The sequence below is a fragment of the Lissotriton helveticus genome, chromosome 6 (assembly GCF_964261635.1).
Source record: "Lissotriton helveticus chromosome 6, aLisHel1.1, whole genome shotgun sequence".
Lineage (NCBI taxonomy): Eukaryota > Metazoa > Chordata > Amphibia > Caudata > Salamandridae > Lissotriton > Lissotriton helveticus.
In genome coordinates, this window is record NC_136067.1 from 1,700,115,471 (window position 1) to 1,700,128,724 (window position 13,254).

The 13,254-nt window shown below is 41.1% G+C and overlaps 1 protein-coding gene across 13 annotated transcripts in view; it reads left to right on the forward strand.

Annotated features, from left to right (window-relative positions):
• The window catches only part of LOC144763708 (uncharacterized), a 2,434,724-nt gene that overhangs the window by 314,724 nt on the left and 2,106,746 nt on the right, over nt 1–13,254 (forward strand). The window lies entirely within an intron of this gene.

Consider the following 13,254-nt stretch of genomic DNA (forward strand, 5'->3'; position numbering starts at 1 on the left):
AATTATAGCCAGTGTCAAAGTTTAAAACGAATTTTTTACTGGTACTGTTAACCAGTGTAGATACTGGGAGGTATGTACCTTCTAAGGTGTGTTGAGACCCACTCTTGTTGCAGAGTTCCTCAGCACCTGCCATTTATGTGGATTTGATTTATAGGTTCTGGCAAATAAAGCAATTCCATACTCCAGTTTTTCTCCAATCACAGTTCTGGCTATGCAAGATGTACTTTTTCTGAGATAATAAATATCGGGACTTCCGTCGGCGAATGTGATCATGATTGGAAGATTGAATATAACATACCATGATAAGTTACATAATGTCCCATAGTTCATCTTTCATCAGAGGATTCCCATGGTCATGACCTATTTTTGACTTGAATTCAGCCTTACTGACTCAAAAGAGAGACAACCAGAGCTATTGTGGGCTAGTCAGTAGTCGGTGCCCATTTGTAGGAATTCAGTCTTGGCTGCATTCACCACTAACTTTCTAGATTATAAATATAAGCAACTTTCAGACTATCTACTGCAGATTTTCAAGAATGATGAAACAAACTGCATTGACTGCGTAGTTATAAAAACTAACAATGCAATTCATATGGAACTGATGTAACAGTACATACATTTTAAACAAGGCAAGAGTCCCACTATACTCCACTTTAGGTTCAGAAGGTCTTAGCTGAGTCTTTAACCATAATATCTCTGGTTTTCCACCCTGAATGAAACAGCAGGGTGCACCAACCTTGAACTCAAGATCCAGTGAGAGCGATGCACTGTTCAGACAGTCACCACTCCCACCATTGACCACGCATGCAATAATATCAAGGACAACAAGGACAGCAGTAAATTGGAGGAAATGGGAATCAATAAGAGAGAAAAGAGAGGTACTTGGTTCCACCATTCAGATTCATCACTTCTGCTGGGCACTAAGGCCTGCAAGATGTGAAGGGTTTGTCTAAAGGCAATAATAGATATCTTTAGTGATAGGCCACAACTGTTCTGGACTAAATTGTAACAGTACCTTAGTGATATATCTTTGTAATCAATTCTCTACACTTTAATATGAAACATGTTATTCCGGAAAATGAGCATACAGAGGTCAGTTATTGAACGACCACGCAATATTTCCAGTTGCGGGTTGACTCAAGCTTGCCATCATTTTGGTACCTATTTCAGGCAATTCCATTGCGAGACCTGGATGCATTTTTTCAAGCTTCTTGAAGGTGCCATTGGAAGTTTTATCAGGGGTTACAGACTGGGCACACAGGCTATTCATTTTTTGAAACTCCTTTATAAGCAGGGGGGGTTCTGATACCTAATTTCAAGTTATATTTCTGGCCAGCATTTGCAGGCTACTTGTGTAATTTGTAAACTAGGGCAGAACCTGATTCTTTTGTTTTGGGATATCAGCTTGCTTTGGGGTCTGACTTTAGGCTATTTTTTATAGGCTAACAGATCTTAATTACTACCAACATGCAAGATTTAAAATTATCAGGGACACTGATCATATTTGGAGGTAAATCTGCTTTAAGTATTCTATAGCTGGGGGCGCTAGAGAGCCCACAGCAAGATGGCTGCACTGTAGTGCTGCTCTGCTGGCTGGAATAAAGAATACATCAATGATTGGCACTATGGGAACCCATCTGCTAGGATAAACAACGGCATCATGCCGCAGCATGCAGGGGAAAATAAGGGAAGCCACTTTGGACCGCTAATGACAGCTGCTAGAGTGAATTCAAGGAGTCATGGCGAGCGGGGTCGCGGCCCGCAATGCAACAAGATGGCGGCTGGTATAGTGCCTGGCCCGCTGGCGGAGTAGGTCGTATTTCAGACGTCCAACCAACTGTAGCTCGGGCTAGGCACTGTGGGAGGAAAGACTGTGGCCTGCATATATGTGTGCAGCATATGCCCGAGGGCGGGCTCCCTACTGTCAGAATCGAATGAGAGGCATGATCGTTGCGGCTGCTCCCATGATCGCAACGCCGCTGTTGGTATTTGGGAGGCAATGTGTGGTGGCGTGGCATCTGCTGACCATGTCATCAGAGCGGGTGTAGGCATTGGCTAGAGCCCTCGGTGCGCGGCCTGCACCAGTCCCGTGGAAGCGGGTTGCGCGTGGTGAGCCTGCTTTGGAGTGGAGTTCATCCGAACTCAACGGCGCTCCCGGTCAGTGCAAGGTGGCTCTGACATGAGGCTGGCTGCGTGGTGAGGCTATACAATATTGTGGAATGCCTGAGCTGCTCAGGGTAAGATGGTGTGGACTTCCCCCATAACGACAATATCAGCGCGTGGCAGGCGTCAATGTAAAGGAGCAGTGGCAGCGTGAGGCCTGGTGCACGCAAGCAAGGGGCCTAGCTTTCTTGAAGGTGTCCCCCTTGTGTGTGAGTCTCCGCACGTACATCAAGGAAAGGCCACAAACATAGATAATCTTGTTTAAAGTTGGCGGAGAGAACACGAGCAGGCATCGTGATTGTATACTGTGAGCAGGGGGTATGCTGTGACACCACTGGCTGGTGGATAGCTGTGTGAAGCGCCCTTTCCCTCTGCTGTCTGTTACCTCCACATGAACGGCAAAGATGGGCAAGACAGATAAACAACAATTTAAACTGTCCTTTTGAGTCTCGCTGAATATTACGCCCCACAGTGGTGCACTCGGATATCGAGTTGGAGGTGGGGCAATCGAGTACATCATCTTTGGAGTCCACCCTTCTGGCGATGCAGCAGAGTCTGCAGGCCATAGATGGAAAGGTAGACACTCTCACGCTGAGAATGAACAGTATGGCTGCCAAGTTGGGCAAACAGGGGGTGCGCTTAAACTTTGCGGAGCATCGCATTTCTTCTGTCAGGACGACTCTCATGAGACAGCGGGCAAATCCAAGATATGGAGAAGATCCTGGAGGTTGCAGGAGCAAAGAATGAGGATTTGGAAAGGCGCTCCCGGCGCAACAACCTGCGAATCATGGGGTTTCCAGAAAGCACCAATGCAGGCTGCCTTGAAGACTACATTGAAGGAATGCGCAAGGATATGTTTGGTGCAGAGAATCTCTCACAAGTGCTCATCATTGAGAGGGTACATAGATCATTGCCTCCCAAACCACCACCAGGTGCCCTGCCACAGCCCATCACAGCCAGGCTTTTGAGTTACCAGGATCGGGATGCTGTTCTAAGACTGGCTAGGGAGAAGCAGAAAAAGTAGGTATCAAGGGAATGGATCACTGACAGAATATAGAATACAAGAATATCGACTTACCAGAATATCGAAGTAAAAATATAGAATGACAGAATGTCGACTCCCTATCAACTGACAGGTAAGTGCAAAAATATCGAATAAAAAAATGTCGATGTTAAAAATATAGAATGCTAATATATCTAATTTTTGAAATATCTTAAAAATAATATAACATTGATTAAATAATAAATATAATTAAGTAACACATACTCAAAATTAAGTAAAAAAGGTCACAATTAATAAAGAAAAAATGTAATCTAAAAAAATAAACATACATGTTTATTTTTTTATATATATTAATTTAATAATATTAAAAAGTAATTATTTATAATTTTAAAATGTTAAAAACATATTTTAAAATATAATTATATATATATATATATATATATATATATATATATATAAATAAATAAACCTATAATATGAATATAAAAAGACATTATATATAGTAAGTTACAACATAAAAAAAAAAAATTATTCATATTTTACAGTACATTAAGGGGCCGATTCCGATTCGGTAAAATCCCCTACGAATAGCCGTATGGAGCATATTTCCCGTACGAATCGTACACTTCAAAAGCAGATCTCCGTACTAATCGTACAAAAGACCATACGACTTAAAAATCCGTACAAATCGCATTCGGAACACTCAGAACGCGCCGTCCGTACGGATTGAAGCAGCTTTTTCCGACCCAGCAAGTACGATTCGCCATGTCAACACTCCGTACGACTCCTTTTCTACGGGAGCTCAAAACGTCCGTAAAAGCAGATTTCGACGCAAACCGCGTACGAAACGGTACCCCCCCCCCCCCCGGGTACACGAGTACACCCCATGATTGCAGGGGTACGGTGCGTAGGGGTACGGTGCATAGGGGTATGTTGCATAGGTGTACGGCGGTGCGTATGGGTACGGTGCGTAGGGGTACGGTGCATAGGGGTACGTTGCATAGGGGTACGGTGCATAGGGGTATGGTGCTTACCCCCATGATTGCAGGGGTACGGTGCGTATGTTATTGTGTGGCTCTCCGTACGAATTGCTCATACGACGTTTTCCGTACGAATCGCGTTCTCGTTCCCCGGTCCGGATTGTACTTGTCCGGTCGTACAGCATGTTTACGATTCGTACGGTTCACCGTGAGGGTCCGTATCGTACGGATTTTCCCTTGCTTTTCGTACGGTTCGCAAAGATTCAGACGTATTTTTTTCCTACGGATCGTACTACGCGATTCGGACGGATTTGTGCGATTCGTACGGAAAGGGCTACGAATTCGAATTGTCGTACGGATTAGTTTCCCGAATCGGAATCGACCCCTAACTATAACAATAGTGAAAACTTTGCATAATGTAGGGGATAAAATTATTATTCCCACTCCAGCGAGTGGTACAGTAAGGAAAGTGTCGGATAGCGGAAGAGTAAAAATCACTATTCCCACTCCACCGAGTGCAACAGTAGGGAAAGTGTTGGATAGCGGGTGGGTAAAGATGACTATTCCCACTCCAGTGAGTGCAACAGTAGGGAAAGTGTTGGATAGCGTAGAGGTTAAAAATAACATACTTATAAATTAATTTTTTGTAATTAAATAATGAATTATCATAAATTAACAATAAATTAAACAAAAATACCAGTAAATAAAAATGTATAATAACTTTAAAAACATTAAATTACTTCTCACCCTATTTCCCAATAAACACACAACACACTCCACATTAAATTTCACATAATTAATATAATTATCAATTAATATAAATTAATTTCCAATTAAAAATGTATTAACAATTAATTATCAATACCAATAGATAATAATTAAACATTATTTACCAATTAATTAATACAATTAATATAATTATCAATTAACTAATTGAAAAAAGTAATTAGCAATTAATAATTAACAATACATTAATTATCAATACCAATAAATAAAATGTAATAATTACTTAATTACAAATAAATTACTTTCCACCCTCTTCCCCTATAAACACACAACCCTCTCCTAAAAAAGTACACTTTTATCATATTAACCAATTAATTATTAATATTTGATATCAAATTAATAACTATTTAATATTTTTTTACACAATAAACATAATTGCCAAAACATTATTATGTGTATTATTCACATTATAATTATTTATTAATTATTTAATTAACACAATTAACAATATAAAATATTAAATACAAAATAATTTATGAATTAATTAATTTAAATTAAATTACTTATAACAGTGGTTGGAGGATGTTACACAATGTAGGGATCAGTTATCGTATTACGCTGAAGAACTTCCGTTCGCATCTAGGCCTAAAGACTTTTGGGCCCCTCTTAGTTTCGATTTGCTAACAACACAAGATGCGAATCCTCCAGAAGTAACTACTGTTGACTGAGCTTTCGGTCAGTACAGGATTGATGTATGTAACTACTATACTGTGTAACAGGTACTTGGACACTGGAGTATTTTGTATTAATTCGTAGTCATGTGATGTACATACTTGGTTTTTATTGTTTGTATGTGAAATGATGCTGTATTCATATAAGTTTAAAAAAATAAGTATTCTATAGCTGTGATACATGGAGATACAACACTATGAGATAATCCAGCATTCCCTGAAATACTTTATGACTCAATGGGCAAGGCCTGGGCAAGACTAGGGTTGAAGACAGTTGTATGATCTTACTGTATTCTGCTTTTTTGTCTGGTTCCAGGAGTCATATTACTTTCCTTGTCACTTTAAAAAAATATCTGCAGCTGTGGGACTACTTCCTATGTGGTTGTAAGGACTCAATAGATCTGGAAGGATCGGATATCCTGTCTTTGTTTAATGTATATGTCAGAGGTTTTGTCTCCATAACACTGATGATAGCTCACTACAGTATAAAACTGGAACAGGTTGAGACCATCTGCATTCTTTATTATACACCAGAACAGATGTTAAAATGGGGTGGGTATTAAGGTTTAGATAAGACTCAATGTCCCAAGTGTGGTTGCCATGCAGCAGATATTACACACATATGTTTGCTAGTTTTCCAGGAATTCTGTGCAGCTGTGACCTAACTAGCAACATTTTGCCTTGACTTTGACATCCGGGTAACCACTAGGGAGGTTAAGTTGAGGTGTAAATTGGAATACAATTCTGGCCTAAGACTACTGATGTCAATCATTGTTTCTTCCCGGTTATGGATAGCTAAGTCATGGGTTTTCCCTTTCCCCCAAAAGCATAAGAGCGGTGGGCTATTATTTGTCAAATATACGATATGTGAGTTAGCAGTAGCCAAACCTAGAGACCCTCCATCTATAAAATGAATCAAAAGAATCTGGACTGGTTTCAACTGGGACTCTAAGTTAAAGTTAATCATCGAATAGCTGGTATGACAATGGTTTGAGATGTCACTATCTTAAGTGTTCCAATATTTGTTTATATATATGATCTGCCCACTTGTTTTTTTCTCTTTTGCTCCAATTTTCTTTTTTTTTTACTATGTTGCTATGTATATTTTTCTTTTTCTGTCAATCTTAACCATGTAGTTTGGGTATTGCCCTTGGTTACTATATATTTCTCACAAACCTATGAAGTAAGTACCGTGATCATATCTGACTAGAAAATAAGAAAAATTGAACCTTTTTGTTTTACATTTACAATTATTTTTTTAATGATTGATAAACTATAATTGTTCTCTATACTCTACCATAGGGAGTTCTCCATCTACAAGTAAAAATATCCTTAAGTGATAGTGATAATCGTACATTCTAGATAAATGTTCAAATAGTTCAAAAGTTGTTTTCACAAGACCACTCTTATTTCATAATACTGTTCTGTATTCTCAAGTCCTTTAGAGAACATCAGTCAAAAGCAACAATTTTTAACAAAGGAAATCGTATATCCACTTAGCAATGTGCTGGCCGCAGAAACATAATATAATTATTGCCTAGCAAAGGTGCCATGGGTCATGAGAAAAGTTAGACTCAGAAATCCAAGACAGATTCTACAAATTACACAGGAGGTAATGACCTCTTGGGAAACCTGATTTATCGTTGGGGTGCTGTTGTGTAGTGTGTTCTTTGTGCACATGAAGCCCCTCTCTAGAACACATGACACTCTTCAAGCCTCTCTGTCCCTAAGAGGGACCAAATGCAAGCAAGTGTGGAATATCAGTCCCTGTGTTTGCTAAGTCGTAGATGGTAAGTGATGTATGCATCCATGTTTCCTGATAAGAAACTATTCCATTCACTTCAGTGAGGTCACTGACATCCTCGCTATGTCATCCTGTATATTCAACATTAAAAAAATGATGTTCCAAGAATCCACCATGCTCAAGTTTGAAAACTGAACATTTAGCAGGGCTATCTCTTCCTCTATTCGGACGGAAGGCAGACTGCTTATGTCCCAGGATATAGTTCAGCTCAATAAACTCATGCAGCTGTGTTGTGGTTGCTTTTTCAAAAACCTTAAGGATCCATGGGTGTTGCACAATTCATTGGTAGGTATTTGGTTATAATGCTTTGTGCCAGTTTTTTAAAAGGGGAGATACCCGTAGTTCATGAGAATGTAGGGCTTTAAAGACCTCATGATTGAAATGGTCTCAGTTACGAGTTAGAAAATTGTGCTAAATTCTTATGGGCTTCAGGGAAACCTCGGAGGGTTTTGTATTTTATGACTCTTCCCAGAGAGAGGGGTGGTTGGTCAGTTCCCGACTTCACACTCTATTTTTACTCGTGTCTTTTATCAAATATGCAGATAATGTTGACTGGAGAAGATGCGCGTAATTATGCTGAGGCTCCCTCAATCTATCAGATGGTGTTAGGTAAAGAGGTTAAGAACTGCCTGTTGAAGAAGTTGGATAGGAGTTACTACAAAAGAACACGTTTCAAAATTCTGGGGGCAGCATTTAACGGTTGGAGTATGGTACGAAAAAACTTACAAATTCAGGAATTAACTTTTTATACTCCTACCACGGCCGTAGGTATATCACCATCAATATTTCACGATCAAGTGGCAACAAGCTGGAGACGAAGTGGTATTACCCAAATTGGTCATTTTTATGAGGCTGGGGGGCTTTGTGCGTCATTTACAGACCTAGCAGATACATTTCTTCTCCATAAGCATCAGGTTTTTAAATTCTTACAAATACGTGATTTTCTGAGCAAACAACCCATAGCGATGATACCTCTTAAAATAGTTGAAGCTATTAGGTGTGAGGAAAGGATAGAGCCCTTTACAAAAACATTTTAGCTTCAAGGAGATATGATCTGGATAAACACAACTGTAAGTGGGCACTAAAAGTGGGAGACCCAAGGGTCTCTATCGAGAAGGCGATTGCTATTGCCAGGGAAATTTGTCTGTTGGCAAAACTTAAACCCAGTTTTATAAAACTATATTTAATCTCTATCACACTCCTGCTAAGATGATGAAATGGGGGAGGGGGAATGATGGTAAATGCTTTCGATGTGATATGGACAATGCTGACAGTGTCCATATTTTTTATGCATGTGCTACTCTGGTGTCATATATAGAACATATTGAGAAGTTTATGACGGAGATTTCGGGGGTTGTTGTCAAAATATTGTCTTCCATGATGTTGCTGGGGATTGGTGAGGATCTCGAGCAAGGGAGACAGACCCATGTATAAATTCCGGTGTCTGCCCTTTATGGCACGGCGGTAGCAGGGTAATGTATAGCGTCTTCTTGGCTTCAGCCTGAAGCACCGTCTTTTGAAATGTGGTGAGCCCGGTTTTATAATATATATAATTTGGAGCATAGTCTGTATTCGGTTAAAGGATCAAGGAAGCACAAATTAGGTATTTATGTATGGTGCAATGATCGATCATATGAATTGCTTAAGGGGAAAATTAACTTAATTATCTTTGGTATAATTGAATTAAATGAATTGATTTTATGATTTGTTATCAGATCTGTATGTATTTATTGATGTTTTGATACTTTGCATAATAAAAAAAATAAAACTAAAAAATAGAGTTAGAAAATTCCCAGATGGGTCGGAAAGAAAACATTTATCAATTACCAGTACAGTGGACAAACTTCATTCTGTATTTCCCTTCTCACTAGCCGCACTGCCTTCCTCCTCTCCAACCTTACTGTTTCCCTTTTTCCAGCCTGCTGCCTCCAAGTCGTCGTATTGTGCTACTCTGCTTCCCTGCTCTCGTGCCCTGTTGTTTGGCATGAGTGAAGTTAAAGGTATATTTGTATGAGTATAGAGTGAGAGTTGGGCATGTGTGAGTTATGTTATGTTAGGCGGATTTATAATGCGCATGGCTGCCGCAACATTGGGGCGTCCCAGCGCTAGCAGACGGGAGGCTAGGGAAGATGAACTAAAGGGACGAGAAAAGACATGTTTTAATCAGTTTCCTGAAAGCCCAGTGATCTATTGTACACCGAGCAGCAAGCGGGACGGCATTCCACAGGGCAGGGGCCAGTGCCTTAAATGAGCGACCTCCTGCTCTCTGCCTACACATTCTTGCAGTACTAGCCAGGTGCAAATTGGCAGAGCACAGAGCCCGTGCCGGAACCTATGATGAACAGAGCCCTTGCTGGATTTGGGGGGCTTGGCCATGTAAGATCTTATGAGTAGTGCTAAGTGTCTAAAACTGGACTCTTTGCTCAATCAGTAGCCAGTGGAGACGGCGAAGGAGATTGGATGCATGACAGTGTTTTGGTAAGGCAAAAAGGATATGTGCTGCCACATTCTGTGCCCGTTGGAGTCTTTTGATGACACCTTTATTAGCTCCAAGTAGTAGCCCATTACAGTAGTCCAGGTGAGACAGCATTACTGACTGGACAATCGTTTGGCTGATAGGTGCATCAAAGAAGCCCAAAATGGCTTTCAGACTGCGTAAAAGGCCGAAACAAGTCCCTGCCACTTTTTTCACGTGATTCTCAAAAGAAAGGGCATTGTCCATCAGGACCCCTAGGTTCGTTTTTTTGTTTTTTGTTTTAAATATTTTTATTTCAGTTATTGGTCATAGACAAGTACAATTTGGGAGCATTGTATCAATCACATAACATATGTCAAAGGTCCATTCAATTATACAAACTGTCAGGTATAATAGTATTTTTCTTCTTTTTATTTCCCTACTGTTTACAACAACTCCCCCCTCCCTCTACCCCCCCCCCCCTAACCTCCGGCACTTTTACATTTTCAACCATAATCAACTTGTACTGAGTCTGTATCGTTTGGAGTAGTATTTACTAGTAAGGTCCTTGCCATGTCCGTTTTCACTCCCTGCACTAATGGCTCGAATTCACTTTAATCTCTCCCTTCCTGCATCTGGATGCGCGTCGTCATTTGCCATTGGGTGGGTCATTGGGGGGGAGGGGTGGGTGGAGGAACTAGTGAAGGGGGGGGGGTGGGGGGTATTGAGGGGGAGGGAAGGGTGAGGAGACCCCTAGGTTCTTGACTGCAATTTCTGGTCGAGGAGTAGCGCGTAGAGCCCTCGGCCACCATTCGTTGTCTCATTGATGGAAATACCGACCTACCAAAAGCAGGGGAAGAGTGTGTTTGTATGGGTGCAGGTGACAGTGTGCCTGTGTGAGTAGTTTTCGGCTCAATGCTGGGTGAATAGTATGCTCAACTGAGGTCAGGGGGAATGGTATGCCCAAATGAGAAAATAGTGGATTCTTGAGGTGTGCCTGTATTAGTTCAGGGCGAGGGTCATGCCTTTGTGAGCACATGGGTGAGAGGTTTGTCTGTGTAATTCTAAGCAGTGAGAAGTGTGTTTGTATGAGAGCAGCGTGAAATGTGTGCCTGTGTGAGTGCAGAATGAGCAGTGTGTGTATGTGAATGTAGGTAGAATGATGTGCCTGTGTAAGTGCTGGGTAAAATGTGTTTTCATATGAATTGTGTGCCTGTGTCAGTGCAGGGTAAATGGTGTATCTGCCTGAGTGCATGGTGAGCAGAGTCCCTATGTGAGTGCAGAATGAGTGGTCCGCTTGTGTGAGTGTAAAGTGACTTGCGACTTCTGGCTCAGACCATGTCAGGAACACAGATTAAAGTGGGTGTTAACATCGGTGAATGCGATCTCAATGTACGCCATAATATATGTTCACATAACAATGTCAATATAGGTAAAGATGATGTAGATGTAAGCCATTACAAATGTATGCATAAGAATGTTAATGTCGGTAAACGCAATATCAATGACCACCATGTTAAATTTGGACAAAATAATAATTTTTTTTCTGTCAATTTCTTCTCTTCTATTTTCATTAAGGTTTTCAATTTATGCTTTGCTGATGTTATGGTGCTGTTAAATTTTGCACTTGTATTTTATGTCGAAATGATATGTCCTGTTAGTAATTATGCATCTGTGAAATAGTAACCGTTTTTTTCCCACAAGTCACTAATCCATATTTGCTCTTCCGCTGCTAAAAAGCAACTCACATTGTTCTGAACTAAGCATTGCACTTTCCTTACAGTTTGTTATTATTTCACTGCATTGTCTTTGTCAGAGTGTTTTATGTGTTGCATCGTTCTCCTTAATACAGCTCATAACCAGTAGTTGTTGCCAGCACAACCCCGTGTATACAATTTCCCCACAATCAGAGTACAATTTCAAATTATTTTAAAAACTTACTTGAGAAAGTCAGAAGTTTACAAACTCTTTAAAAAGCTTCCTAACTCATCCTGAAGTCACTGCTATACCACAAACACACTAGATTCCCCACACAGGCCTGGAAGCTGGAGAAACACTGCCGTGAATGGCTCATACATCCCAAGGCGTATGCATTCCCCTGGCCTTAGGGGGGGAACATTCAATACTAACATAATAGAGCACACAAGAGCACACATTCAGAACATATATTTAGGTCAAGAGAGGGCTGGAAGAATGGCTCTGATTAAACTATGAGCAAACTTCAGGGTGGTCCCAACTTGCAACCTACAGGACTAACGACGTCAAGGAAGAATGCTCTAGGTCTTCAGGATATGACAGTGGGGCGAGAGTTCAGGGCAGGTCCCACGAATCTAGGGGAAAAACAGGTAACACACAACAGAGGCCATCAAGGTACTAACGACGGTTAAAACAGTAGTTCAGACAAATTCATTTGTATGCTAAACTGTACTTACTGTATGTCGGAACTTGTGTGTATTGATCACTAATCTGCAAGCGACATTTTTGGCTCCAAAGCTTCTTGCCTGAAAAACTTTTGTCTCTTTCTTCACTTCTATTACGCTTCCTTTCTTTGAAAGATAGGTACAGGACTGTACCCTATCAAAAGTGTGTTCTACTGACCACTGCTCGGTCACTTTATTGCTTATTATTCTTAAAATTAAAAATTCCTCACCCGGCTGGGTCTGGAAGGTTGATTGTAGTACCGATTGTGGTCTATAATTTCATTTTTGTGTTTATCCTGGTTGTCCTAAGGACCTTTGTTGTCTTTAAAAATCAAGGTACCAAAAGACGCGCTCTTCCCACTGTACTCTCCGGATTGCGCTGAGGAGGGCCCCATGGTTATAATATTAATAAGCGAGAAATCCTACCACTTTCTTGTGGATACAGGGGTGGCAAATTCATGCTTGCGGGAAGGAGCAGCAGTCATATAAAAAACTACTGTTAAAATACAAGGAATCTTTGGTTTGGTGGTAGCAACCAGACTGGGCGCACCCCCAGGGTTTCCCAGGTCATCCTCTATCAACATCCTGGCACCTCAATGAGTGAGAAAGTGGTGCAGACAAGGTGGCCCCATGCCGTGTGGTGCATTCTGTACGCCTGAGGACCCCTGCCTGTTTCCAAATGCGGTACCCAAGCAAATGACCTCTGTAGGAAATTTGGAATGCCCGAATAATGGACCAACACCCCAAGGAGGTGTCCCCACCTGTTACACAGGAAAAATCCCAGGGCCTCAAGTGAGGTCACTGTCCATACCCCCATGCAGTGGCCCCCTTGGAAAGACCAAGAACAAGGTGACACTGCCCTCAAAAGGGACACGATAGCCACAAGCTTGCACGTGGCATCTGACTTGAAGATGACTCAATCATGGAACCCCAGAGGGCTCCAACAGAGTGTTAGCACCACAGAGCAGAGAG